At 37.5% G+C, this 14,128-nt stretch overlaps 1 protein-coding gene across 4 annotated transcripts in view; it reads right to left on the reverse strand.

Annotated features, from left to right (window-relative positions):
• beat-Ic (beaten path Ic) overlaps positions 1–14,128 on the reverse strand; it is a 320,186-nt gene that overhangs the window by 249,809 nt on the left and 56,249 nt on the right. For 3 of the 4 annotated variants that reach the window (XM_073965758.1, XM_073965756.1, XM_073965757.1), the window contains one exon: positions 6,230–6,374. The exons of the other annotated variant lie outside the window; for it this stretch is intronic. The gene's annotated coding sequence lies outside the window, so the exon portion shown is untranslated. The remainder of the gene's footprint in view (positions 1–6,229; positions 6,375–14,128) is intronic. 4 annotated transcript variants of the gene reach the window in all.

The raw sequence follows: 14,128 nt of genomic DNA on the forward strand, positions 1-14,128 counted from the left end.
TGAATTGGGTTTATTTTTATTCCCACCATGATATCCGTCTTGACGCTTTTAGACGTTTAGTGTGCTTACAGTTTGCCAACAATTCGCACCAGGGCTTACTCGGTCACACATGCATTACCATTAACTTAAAATGTAGGCATACCAGCACCATCATCATAACACAAACACAGACACACATTTATTCGTACGCACAAACACATCTTCCTGCTACTCACATTACGCTATTCATTTGAAATTCTTTTAGCCTATTGAAATACACACACTCGACATTCTCACTCTTGAGAAAGCGTTGGCATTGTTAATGCCAAACTTGGCAAACTTATTGTACACTAAGGACATTTCTCTCTTTTTTCGACAATTTTCATGGAATTGTGTTGAGAATGAGTCTAAGCACATAAGCTACGTTTTTTTCTGTATTTTCACTTCTGAGTTTTAATTTTTGCTACACAATAAGAGCAAAAACAAAATGACTACAACAAAGAATAATGTCAACTCACATGGCTCAGCTTTAAATGCGCCAGAAAACTTTTGAAATGTGTAAATTTTCTTCCAGCTAACGGATTATTATTGCTTTGCCTGCAGTATGTTGGTTCTTTAGGTAGACACTTGTTTTCCCATGAATATGCGAGGCAGTGACTCTGCAATCTCAGGGGCAGTAGTAGCAATAGTGCATAGCGTCATTTGCTTGGCAATTTAGAGCATACAGGGGTCTAGGGTTAAGAGTGTGTTTGGGGCAAAACAATGTCATTGTCCTGCCAAAAAAGGAAAATTAAATGAAAAACTACGGATTTTGTTTAGGTGGTAGCTTTTAGCCCCCACTCTCGATGGTGTTTTAGGGAGACTAAGAGGTATTTGTTGACTTCAAAAAGATATATAATTTTTGGTAATGAAATTACAACCAACTTTAGCACCCCGATCGCTTATTAAATTTCTTTAGGGTGAGCTACCAATAATTCCTTGGTGTAATTTGTTAAGACTACCTTCGGGTTTCCTCATGACGCATATACCACATCCATTAAACTTTTATCCTTCCCTACAAAAAATGCTTTAACTTGAGACCATAAACCTTTCACAAATCACCATTAATTCATTTTATAAAAAAAACCGAAAGAATCAAAAAACACTCGTATTCGTATTAAATTCGTAATCATCTTTAAGACCATCTCAAATGTAGTTCATACAACCCTACTCATTTTTCTCGCAGCTTTGCGTATTGTAACAAAAACAAAAAAAAAAGAAAACTCCACGCATTCATCAGAATCATTCGCATATAAATTTTACAAGGATTTTTCTCAGTTTTCTTTTTTCGTAATTATATTTTACACTGGATCACTGCAATTAAATGCGGATTAATGCTTTTTGCCCAAGCACATATTTATGCTTTAAGAAAAAACAACAGACCACCAGCAATAACGACAACAGCAACAACGACAATAATAATAATAATAAAGAAAAAATAAGAAACGCCCTCGTCGCCAAATACCAGCGACCGAGGCGTGGTAAGAGTCATATAATGCTACTTAAACTTTCACAGTAATGGTAATATGAGTGACGACGTCAATGACGACAACATCACCAGCATCATCGTCATCATCAGTGATAACAACAACAAAAACAAAAGCATTATCAAGTCAGTCATGGTTGTTTCATTATGCCAAGGACACTAACTAAAGAAATAAATAAAATAATAAATATGTGTTGAGATTATGTGGTAAGAAACATACATTAATACACCCATATGTATGTTTCACATAGATATTTACATAATTCCTTTGCACTGCTTTTTACAATAACTTTAACGTTTCCTATAATTAAACTTAGATCTGAGAAAACCAATTTTCAAGAGTTTTATTTACTTTTTCCATAAGGCCAATATTAGCGACTTATAAAGAGTACCTTGGGAATAGCGGTGCAACAGAATTTTAAGGTGGCGCACTGTATGATAACCGCCATCAAACTTTACATTTCGTCTCCTGATACACACCGGAGGATAAAATACTACCTACTATAGGCAAAAATGTTTAGTATTCAATATCAGGTGTTTGTATGACTATAGCAGAGCTAGCGGACGCATACACAGGCTATTACACGTTGGGTTGCTATGAATATATTTATGTGCCACGGCGCACAGTGTCACGACCGTGGCCAAAAATGGTAAAAACTAAATACTTCGTTGAACAAATTCATTGATGGGGAGTGATAGAAAACATATTAATTAAGAAGAATCTGAATTTTGGTACTGATAAGTGAAGTAGTTTTTGCTATATGAGGATTTAAATCCGACAATTTTAGTTAATACGTATTTTTGTGTGTTTTTTTTTTAAATTAATAAATTATATTATGCGTTAATATTTAAAATTTAAAAGTAACGGTCGCTGCAAAAATGGTTCCTAAGTTCTCTTGGGATGTAATAAACTTGGCTACACCTTTGTTTGCATGAAAATATTAATCATATGGTGTTTACATTTACCCAAACATGTATTACTAAGTTTAATAATTTTCTGAAGCAAATTTTAAATTGAGTGGAGTGGGAAAAAATTGTACAAAAGTGTATATCGATATTTTTGCTGTATGAGTAGTAAAAAGTGAGTACTTCAAATATATAAAGGTCCCAGCTGCAGAGGTTTGCAGACGAATGTGTCACTTCTCCTTTTCAGCGACCACCTCACTGAGAGGATACCCCCTTTTTTAACAAATCGTTTTGCGGTGTTGGCTATAGCCCGAAAATGAATGAACCGATCATCATATATTTTTGTGGGCTTATTAAGTACCTAATAGTCTTGCTTTAAAACGAGAGAATTTTTAAAAATATAAATTTTTTAAAAAATTGTGAACAGCGAAAATCAAAATTCGATTTTTTACAAAAAATTGACCGTTTCTTGACCACTAATCGGTCAAAAAATTTTTTAAAGGAAATTTCTCATATATAAAGAAAAGAGTTTGATATATTCAATATGCTCACAAACAATATGAAGACTAAACACCAAATTTCAGTCATATCGGGTGGATATTGAGGCCACAACACTCAAAACACCGAAAATGAGGAGGCACGGTTCTATGGGGCTATAAGAAGACGAGGACCTATACCGACATATTTCTGATGGAAGGTTATAAGTCCCCCAACGGAGACTTAATACCAATTTTCAACCATTTCGGTGTGATAATCAGGCTAAAACCTCCAAAATACCGAAAATCGGGAGGTACCGTCCTATGGGGGCTATATGAAGGCGTGGACCTATGCAGACAAATTTCATGGTGAAGGTAATGCCCCCTGCGAAGACTAAATACCAAATTTCAGTAATTTCGGTGCAATAATGAGGCTAAAATCTTCAAAATACCGATAATCGGGAGGTACCGTTATATGGGAGCTATATCAAAACGTGGACCTAAGCCCACAATTCTCTGTTGGAATGTTTGATACCTCTGCCGAAGACTAACCACAAAATTTGAATTCTTTCGGTTGGTCATTGTGTCTTAAACATTCAAAATACCGAAAATCGGAAGGTACGGTTCTATGGGGGCTATATCAAAACGTGGACCGACCAACCCAAATTTTTGTCCTGAAGATTGTAAGTCAATAATAGGTACGTGTACCAAAATTGATGCACCTACGACAACTCCTTCTATTTTTGGCCACAGTTAATATAAACTCGCGACATAGTGCGGCGCAGTGGTCCCGCGTGTGTAGGTGCGACAAAAATTGTATAATCGTCGGATAGATCTGATTTTTTCAGTTAATGCTTAAAATAGGTAAAAAATACTTCAGCCAAAAAAAATCATCAATATGGGTCCACTTTTTCCTATAGCCGCTATATAACAGTACCACTCGATTTCAGGTATTTTGAAACTTTTATCTATATTTTTGTCCGACTTGGCTGTAATTTGGTATTTAGAGTCCCAAGTTCAGTTTAGGACCTGCTATCGAATCGCTTTTGTTGTAGCAACTTGTATTCACTGCCCCCCATACGACGCTATAAGTTTCATCAGGGGCAAGTCCATACTTCCTGGGAAATAGCCTGAAAGGTACAAAAAAGCCCTATGACACCGTGTGTAGTGGTTGGAACGCAAGATAACTCTTTAACGAATTTGCCGATTCGGTCCAAAATGTGGCCTTCGTAATATTTTGTGCAAACTTAATTTAAGTTCGAAAATAAGCCATATATGTGCACTCCTACAGGTACCTCCCCCACAAAAGTTCAAAAACGTTCTGAAAAATTGTGCGCACGATAGCTCTTGATGGGAGTGACTGATTTGGTCCATACTTTACACATCCTAATATATCTACCTGGTATAGATCAGGTCCGGGTTCGGGTACCTCCCACACAAGATTTTGGATAAATTCGCTTTAAGACCTGCTCTCGAACCACTTTGATTTTTTTGAAGCAACTTGCATTCGCTGCCTCAATTACGACAGTAAAAGTTTTTTCAGGGGCAAGTCCATACTTCTTGAGAAAACAGCCCGAAAGTTGTAAAAAACCCCTATGGCACCATATGTGGTGGCTGGAGAGCTCGAACCGAATACTGTGTTCGTCCACTCTTTGGATGTTATAATATTTCTTCGAATATTATATGAAATTCGAAGGTTGTACTTATAGGTACACTCCTTCCGGTACCTCCTCTACAAAAGTTCGAAAATATTCTCTAAAATGGTACGGGCGATTTCTCATAGACGTAGCAACCGATTTGGTCCACTTAGTTTATGTTCAAATTTGGGCACTATCTGTCCAATCTTTGTGGTACCACCTACACAAATGTTCAACATTTTTCTGTGGTTAAGGGTCGGTTAGAGGATCCTTTAAACAGTGATAAAAAAGCCCTATCCTATTCTGATGGAAGGATCCGTGATTGGTTGTTAGGGAAGTTTGTCTGAGATAGATCATAACCTCTGATCAAGGAGTTACGCAGAATAGTTTTTTAGTTGCGATATACTTTGTCTTTTGCCCGACCATGGGCTTAGATGGACAAAGAGAGACATAATTGCGCTATATCTCTTTAAGAACTCCATAGGCATAAACTGGGGCTCAGATCCCATGTAATACGCTGGCTGAGGATTCTTGGGTTTTTCGGAAAATTTGCCTGCTATGGAACGAGGCAGGGCAGTTTTCAGTTGCGAAGTATACTATATTCCAATAAGAACTGTATAGGAAAAACTGGATCTCAGACTGCCTGCAAAAAGAACTGTCCTATACAGGCAGGACAGTGGTCTGTCCTATCTGTTTGGTGGCATGATCTGAGCAACACTTCTAACCTGTCCAACCTACCTACTGTGATGCGAGCTACAATAGTTCTCATTATTGGAGAGAGGTGCTTTGAGGCCTGGAGAACTGCATGTGTGGCAATACTAATGGCTTGGACATACAATCCTTCTGTACGGAGATTGGAGCTTGGTTGGACAATGTGACAAAATGGGTGAAACCGATTACAATTGTAGACTTTGATACACCTGACGTATCATGCTCTGAGAACTACTTAGAAGCTGTCCAAGCTACCTACTGTTAAGCGATCTGCAACAGTTCTCATTATTGGTGAGATGTTCTTTGAGGCTTAGAGAACTACATGTGTGACAATTCTTACGGCTGGACATGTAAACGTTCTGTACGGGAGTTAGATCCAGGTTGAACGAAATGACCGAAAGGGAGCGAAACCGATTACATATCGCCAATTTTGGACTTTGGCCAATTCTGGACCGATGGTTTCAAGATAGAAAAGGAAACAGCAGCTGGTGTTTACTGCGATGAACTGAACCTAAGATGTTCATATAAACTTAGTATTAACAATGTCAGGCATCCAGAGGGGTGTTGAGGCTGAGATAGATACATGTGTGGCGATTCTCACGACTTGGGCATGCAAAAGTTCTGCAACGTATAAGTAACAAGTTTTGCTAAGCCACTGAGGAGGTGAAACGGATTACAGACAATAAGGACCTGGCATGATGGACCTAGATGCAATGAATCGAATTCAGTGTTCTCCGTAATCCGTGCCTCCCTGCACTCACCTAGCAAACCAGAGACCAGAATTGCTTCTGTTCCTCTTCCGTCCTACTGCTGCGGATTGAGTAAAGCCACCGCTTTGCTTCTTCCTCGACAAACTATGTACATCTGGTATGAGAAACCTAGATGCAATGTATCGAATTATCTGGCTTCAGGAATTAGAACAGCACACCTACTCTAACTTAGTAAGCCAGAGATCAGAATTTCTGTTTTTGCTGTGGTAGCAGTATGAAACTTACGCAGAAACATATGTTTGAAGCTGGGTTGGCAGCCGCTGGTCGAAAAACAATGGTATTTGCTCAATTCGGTAAGAAAGAATCCGCTTCCGTGGGAGTGCAGAATTTCTGTAGGGGTCTATATAGGCCACTGCACACTGGTCCCAACCTGCGACAAAAATAGAAAAATCGATATCAGCAAATCTCTGCGACAATTCAGAAAATTATCTCTAAACATATTATATTTTAATATTCCAGCACTATTTTTGTAATTTATAACGGTATTTAACAAGACAAAACAGAAGAAGTTGACATTTACATGTGTTCTCTTAAAAACTTTAGAAACATCAGCAAGGTTGTGACATCTTACAATGCAAGTAACTCAAAATTTAAAGGATGAAATTATTTTTTGCGAAATGGAAGTTTGAGAACACGGTTTTCTAATTACTTTTGCATAATATTTTGTACACATTATTCGCATAAAATGTGCTGGAAATCACATTTTTTATAATACTTTTTTGTGGATTTTTGTTTCCAAGTCCTAAAAATTGAAGTTGAGTTTTACTAACTTCGCCATCCTTCGCCACTCTCCAAATTTTTTGAAGAATGTTCGAAATAGTGTCAAGTTTACAAAAAATTTGGTTCCAGCTGCATATATTTGCGCTTCCGTGTGTGACATTAAAAATACTGACGATGCCTCTGGTCGTTTCAGTGAATATGCCGTATTACTGTATGCTCAGTTTCTTCTTTGTTTTGTGTTTTAATTGTTTGTTTTGAGTTTTTTCTTTAATAATTTAGACATTTTTGTTTTGGGATCTACTTATGAGTGTGTTTTTTACATTTGTATATTTTTGATATATGTATGATGCTACATATAAAATGAAAAACAAGTAAAAATGTAAAGTTCGGTCGCACCGAACTTTATTATATCCCCTACCATGAAATATTCTGATCTCAAATGGAATAATTTGTTTCCTTTCCTGTCCACGATACCAGTCGGAGACGTTTTTTGACCACTAAGAGCTCCAAATAGCAAATTAAAACCAATTTGAACCGAAAATGTAGATAAAAACTTCAAAATAACTGAAATAGGGAGGTACCCTAATATGAGGGCTATACCGAAACCTGGACCTAAGACCACAATTTTTGGCGCAGAAGGTTTTTGATCATTGAGAACTCCAAATTGCAAATTACAACCAATTCGGGCCGAAAATGTTGATAAAATCTTCAAAATACCTGAAATCGGGAGGTACCGTAATATGAGGACTATACCGAAACCTGGGCCTAAGCGCACAATTTTTGGCGCAGAAGGTTTTTGACCATTGCGAACCCCAAATACCAAAGTACAGCCAATTAGGGCCGAAAATGTAGATAAAAGCTTCAAAATACCTGAAATCGGGTGGTACCGCTACATGGGGGCTATAGGAAAAACTGGACCCATATTCATAATTTTTCGGCTAAAGTATTTTTTACTTATTTTTAGCATATACTGAAAAAAATCAGATTGATCCGACGATTATAAATATTTTTGTCGCACCTTCCCATACAAGTGGGACCACTGTGCACTGCCACGAAAGATCTATGACAAGCAAGTGGAATGACGACAATATTGAGTACTGCAAGCTCTGTGAACACGAGGAAGAGACAGAAAATATTGAGCACCTTACCTGCCGGTGGCCACGTTAAGATATTGACTGCAGTACTTTAAATGGGCATGGGGATGGTCATTTCAGATATTTTACGTTCAATTTCAGATTTCTTACGTTGGTGCCATGAGATTGAATTTCTATCTTTACACCAAGACCTCGCTTTGCGTCGTTGATGCGTTCCACAATTTTAGGTGGAGAAATTACTTGAAAACTAGGAAGCCTAAATGCCAAATTATACCCATTTTGGTCTAAGTCGGCCAGAAAATTTAGCTAAAACCACCAAAATAGCTGAAATCGGGAGGTACCATTATATGAGGGCTATAACAGACATACGTGGACCTGCGTTCATCAGAAGATCACTAGGAACACTAAATGTCAAATTATAGCTAATTCAGCATACTATGGTGGAGGGTATACAAAAATTAGACTTAAACAACGCAACATCGAAAATCGAGCGACTCATAGTGAAAATTGGTATTAACTAAGCAACGACGCAACTTCGAAAACAACGCAAAGTGAAACGACGCAAAGCGAGGCCTTGGTGTATTCTCTTCCATAGAATCTGCGGCCTGAAAGTACATTAAATGACTACATGCAGATCATTTTAGATACCTTACCTTCAACTAATTTCTTTTCATTCCTTCCTTGATCTTTAATTCTTCCCTATAAAGTGTTCTCTCCCTCCTCCACCCTTCCCGTTTCGTCATCTCTCTTTTCACAAAGAATACAATAGACCGCTGGTCATCACGTGACATAGATGTCTACAACGGCGGCAGCTACGCATTCTACTACCTATTTTACCAGCCCCCCATGTTCCTTGCGAGACCAATACGAATGACTAACGATATATTTTACGCGCGTCTGCAAAGACCATTCGTACGACGTAATAATGTCATGCAAATGCTAAAATTGGAAAGCCCAATGTCTATGGCCCAACTATTGGAAAATTTGACCTCCATAATGTAACATCTGACAACGGCGACAAAACATTGTGGTTACTTACTACATGCAGTCTCAAGAAGTAAACCCGATTAAGTTGTGAAGCCATCAATTAATTTAAAGGCTGAAGGAATTAACGACTCGGATCATTGCCATGTACCAGAAATAACGGTACGAACTGACACAACTCAGATGCGGAACATCAGACGGCTAAAAGCAACAGACAACTATAGAATACCCCCCTCAACGTAATTGATAACAATGATATCACTCATTTACTCAAAGAGATCAATTCTTCTGTATAAAGCCACCTAACCATGCAAGAAGTATGTGATATTTTATGTGGGAAAGATGAGTACATGAATACATTTCTAATACATTTGGTGTCAGAAACGAACCTATGTTCTATATGTAGCTAATTGAATACATGTTCGGTTATAGTCACCTAATGATGCTTCCTTGTAAAATCATCGCAACTAATATACTCGTCTCTCTTTTTAGAATTTAGCTGAAATTGAATATCATTTCAACTAATGGCAAATTGGAAACGTTTTTCAATCACTTTAACAATTTGATATTTTTTGCCTTCAATGTTTTACGAGCTCAATTTTCAAAGAAACAATAATATTACATTTCAAATAAAATTGCTCTTCAATTTCATTCAAATTTTTGTGAAATTGATTTATTTACATTCAGTCTCCTCCCGTCTCTCTGCTGTCTAAAAGCGTGAGTAGTTGTTATTCAATTCAATAGAAGTAACAGAACGAAAAACATTTCCCAATATAAGTCACATGCTGGCTTAAGTTAATAGCCTTGAATAACGGTATAAGTCAGGAGGGAGAATGTCACATAGCAAGGAACACATGAAATATATGCCGTTCGGGAGTATAGGCTAACAAAGCAAGAATTCTTGAGCAGCACAAGCAGCAGCATTTTTTGCGCTGATTGTTTATTTATTCTTTGAAAAGGAAACAAATAATAAAAGATGTTGTTTTACAATGTACCAAACTACCTACCCATCCTCTTGACTACCCTATATTTGCTCCCCTTGACAATAGTCTTGGCAACTCAAGAAATAATAAAATATTTAAATAATTTCCCAAAAAATACTTGAAAGCATTTACTTTAAAATGTCAAAATCGATTATATACTTGACAACAAAAATGGCAACTGTAGCAGTAGTAGCTGTTGTACGAGGGGGAAAGCAAGACAGCCTCTGACAAAGGATCCAAACAAAGGGGATAACATTGGGCACAACAAGCAAGCCGGCATAGAAGTTGAAAATGGCAACATAACATCAGTGACAATTGTAGTGGCGTTGACAGTGACATCCACACTGAAAACCCAAAGAAGGAGAAGTTGTAGTTGATGTGACACTGTGTGCCATCTGCAGCACACAACAACCAACGCCCACGTACACACACAGAAAGGTTGCTAGTGTCAAACAGGCTGGATGGTTAAGACTTTGGAATTCTTACAAAAATGGGGGGTGGGCACTGATTTCCTCAGCAATTGAATTTTAAATTGTTCAGCTTAGGAGTAGGACCAGCCAGCCAGCCAACCATACTGACTTGTAACACACTTTCAAAGAGAAATGGCCAAATGTTTATTGTAGGCAATTCCTTGTCTAAATCCTTAACTCCTCTTAAATTGTTTGCGAGTGCGAGTGTTAATAATATTGCGTAAATTTGTTAAAGCTTATTATTATTGTCAGAGGGCGTCATTTGGTGTTTAGCATAAAATCCAAAATAAAAGGACAGAAAGCTATTTAAATTCGTGGAGTGGGCAAGCTTTTTGGAAAATAGCCTAAAACTATTTATAAACGTTGTGGCAGGATGCATTGGCAAAGGAAATTAAATATGAAATTGCCTTAAAGCCATTAAAATCCTCACCCCATTACAAACTAATAGAGGTTAATGAAATTTAAAATTACTTTGAAAGGAGTAAAATACGCACGACAAATCATAGGTCTTGCTGAGAATTCTTGTGAAATTAAAAAAAAAAAAACAGGAGACAACAACAAAAACATTATTATAATATAAACTTCTTAATTTATTGGGGAGTAAAAGTTTTTAAAAGGATTTTAATTAAAATAAATTAGAATCCATTTTTTGGACAGGAACATGGGTAGGACTGACGTTTTGTTATTGCTTAAGGAATAATTAGGGGATTTAATAAAAATACCGTGGTAAGGAAAGTCTTGGAGAATCCAGAGACTGAAAATCAAGAAAATCTCTGACTTTTGCAACTAGGACGTGGACGTGCATGACAAATTTGTCTGACACATAAAACACGCTTATGATTTTTGAAAGTGAAAGATCAGTATTCTCTGTCGCTATCAAGTCAAATGGATATTTTCTAGAAACATCCGACATTATTGTCCATTTTGTACCCTCTGCTCTGGGAGTTTTATATCCTCCGTCAAAATGCCTGAAATCGGGCGGTACCGTTATATGGCGGCTATACCAAAAAGTCGACCGATATAGTCCGCCTTAGAACGTGAACTGCCATCTAACAAAAGACGCATCTTTCCAAAATTACAGCGTACTACATTTTTTTGGATGCTAGAAGAAAGGATATGCGTAAGAAACAAAAAAATTAAAACACCAAAAATTTCATAACTCATCCATTTACTGTTTGTATTCTTCTAAGCAGCCTAGAGCACGAGGAAAAGCATTTTCCGGTTTCTAATGCGTTTTCCACACTTCAACCCTTATAAATTGGCAATTTTTTAATCGATTTAAAAAAATTAATTTTCGAAGGATATTAGTCAAACCTTTAATAAAACAAGAATAATTGAAATCCGTTCTCAAGAATAGAAGATATGTCCGTTAAAAATTGAAAATCTAAGAAACCATGTTTTACTACATTTACCGTCATAAAATTAAAAAAAAAAAACGAAGAAACCACAGATATTTTCGTTTTCCATGCAACCAACAAGGCAGCATTTTCGCTGCGGTGTTTATCATTTTGAACAAATAATGTATATTAAACCTTCAAAATGCCGAAAATGGGGCTATACCGTTATATGGGGACCCCATCAAAACGTGGACCCATCCCGGAAATTTTTGGAAGAAGAAGTTTCAATCACTGTGAAAGACTGACTTCCAAATTTTAGACAATTTCATCGAATGATACCAGCAATTAGGAGGTTGGGGTAGGTATAGCCTTATGGACTTACGTTGATTTTTTATAACCTCAGCATTTATGCTAACGAGGGTATATACATTTTCAAACTGGCAAAATATGCCTCATTGAGATAATGGTTTTTGGACCCCAAGTATGTTTGGACGAAATCCGTTTCAGACAATTTGGAGTTGATTGACCAATGTCTGTCCGTCCGTCTGGCTGGCTGGCTAGAGCGCACGAGAACTCTCGAACGAATGAACCGATTCGGTTCAAAATTTGGGTTTCGTAATACTTAGCCCAAACTTAGTTTAAGTTCGAAGATGGGTTATATCGGTCTACTTCTTCCAGTACCTCCCACACAAACATAACTCTTGATGGTAGCAACCGATTTGGTCCATGCTTTGCACATCGTGGAATTTCTCAATTGGTTCACTCCTTCGGGTAACTCACACACAAAATTTCGGAAAAAGTTCAGTTTAGGACCTGCTCAAGTTTCATCAGGGGGCAAGTCCGTACTTCCTGAGAAAATAGACTGAACATTGCAATAAACCCTATGACACCGTGTGTAGTGGTTGAAGAGCAAGACAATTCTCGGACAGATCTGCCTATTCGGTCCGAAATTTAGCCTTCGTAGTATTTTGCCTAAACTTTATTTAAGTTCGAAGATAAGCCATATCGGTCCACTCCTTCAGGTACCTCCCCCACAAAAGTTAATAAATGTTCGGAAAAATTGTGCCCACGATAGCTCTTGAAGGGAGTAACCGATTTGGTCCATACTTTACATATCCTACCATACCTACCAGACATAGATCAGGTTTGAATAGGGGCAACATTTGTCAACTCCTGCGGGAATCACTTTGACTTTTGTTGAACCAACTTGCATTCGCTGCATCCATTCGACGGTAAAAGTTCCCTCAGGACAAATCCATACTTATTTAGAAAACAGCCCAAAAGTTGTAAAATATAGTGGATGGGGATAACTCTGGAACTGATCAACCGATTTGGTACAAAATGTGGCCTAGTCATATTTGTCCAAATTAAGTTTTATTTCGAAGATGGACAATACCGGTCCACAATTTCCAGTAGTTTGAATTCGAAGATGGGCAATACCGGTCCACAACTTCGGGAAAAATGACCACAAAATTCTTAAAAGACCCTAAATACATTCGATCTGTCCCTAGATGAAAGTTTTACTTCTCATAGACTGAGGGTATATCTCTTTCGGTAGATCGACTGATACTTTTTTACTTGTTTTTGTTTGTTTTTCACTTATTTGTGTTGCTACAGTAACCTATACCGAAATTTTCGTATTGATATTTGCATATGAAGTATTTTGGCCGAAATATTCGTCGGAGACGCTATAAATTATATGTATTTATAATCAGCATAAAATTCTAAGTATAATCATGTCCGTTGAAGTCAATATACAGCACAAAATTTTTTAAATAGAGCTTTGTAATTTGGTATAGGATTTTCTATAACGCCTAGGAACTTTCGTATTGAAAATGGGATATATCGGTTCCCGTCTTCATATAGCCCCATAGAACGCTACCTCCCGATTTTCCCGATTTTTGAAATTGTTGGCCTCATTATCAAATAGAAATGGCTAAAATTTGGCATTTAGTCTCTATTGGGGGTATAAAACTTTCCACCTGAAATTTTTCGGTATAGGTCCACTCCTTCATATAGCCCAATAGAACTGCACATCCAGATTTTCGGTATTTTGAAGGTTGCGGCTTTAACATCCAACCGAAATGAAGCAATTTGGATTTTAGTCTTCGTTGAGGGTATAACACTTTCCATCTGAATATTGTCGGTAAAGGTCCATATCTTCATATAACCCCCATATAACGGTACCTCCCGACTTTCGGCATTTTGAAGGTTTTAGCCTCATTATCAAACAGAAATGGCTGGAATTTGAAATTTGTTGGTATAAATCCACGCCTTCGATTTCCGGTGTTTTGAAGGCTTCTGAGTCATTAGTAAACCGAAATGAAAGAAATTTGGTAGTTAGTCTTCCATGGGGGTTTAACATATTCCAGAAGAGAATTATCAGCATAGGTCCACGTTTTCATATAGCCCCCATAGAACGGTACCTCCAGATTTTCGGTATTTTGAAGGTTGTGAACTCACTATCACTATGTCTGAAATTTGGTATTTAGTCTTCGTTGGGGGCATAAAATATGCCAGGTGAGAACATCAACGC

This window comes from Musca autumnalis, unplaced genomic scaffold (genome assembly GCF_047663935.1).
Source record: "Musca autumnalis isolate F117 unplaced genomic scaffold, ASM4766393v1 scaffold_2, whole genome shotgun sequence".
Lineage (NCBI taxonomy): Eukaryota > Metazoa > Arthropoda > Insecta > Diptera > Muscidae > Musca > Musca autumnalis.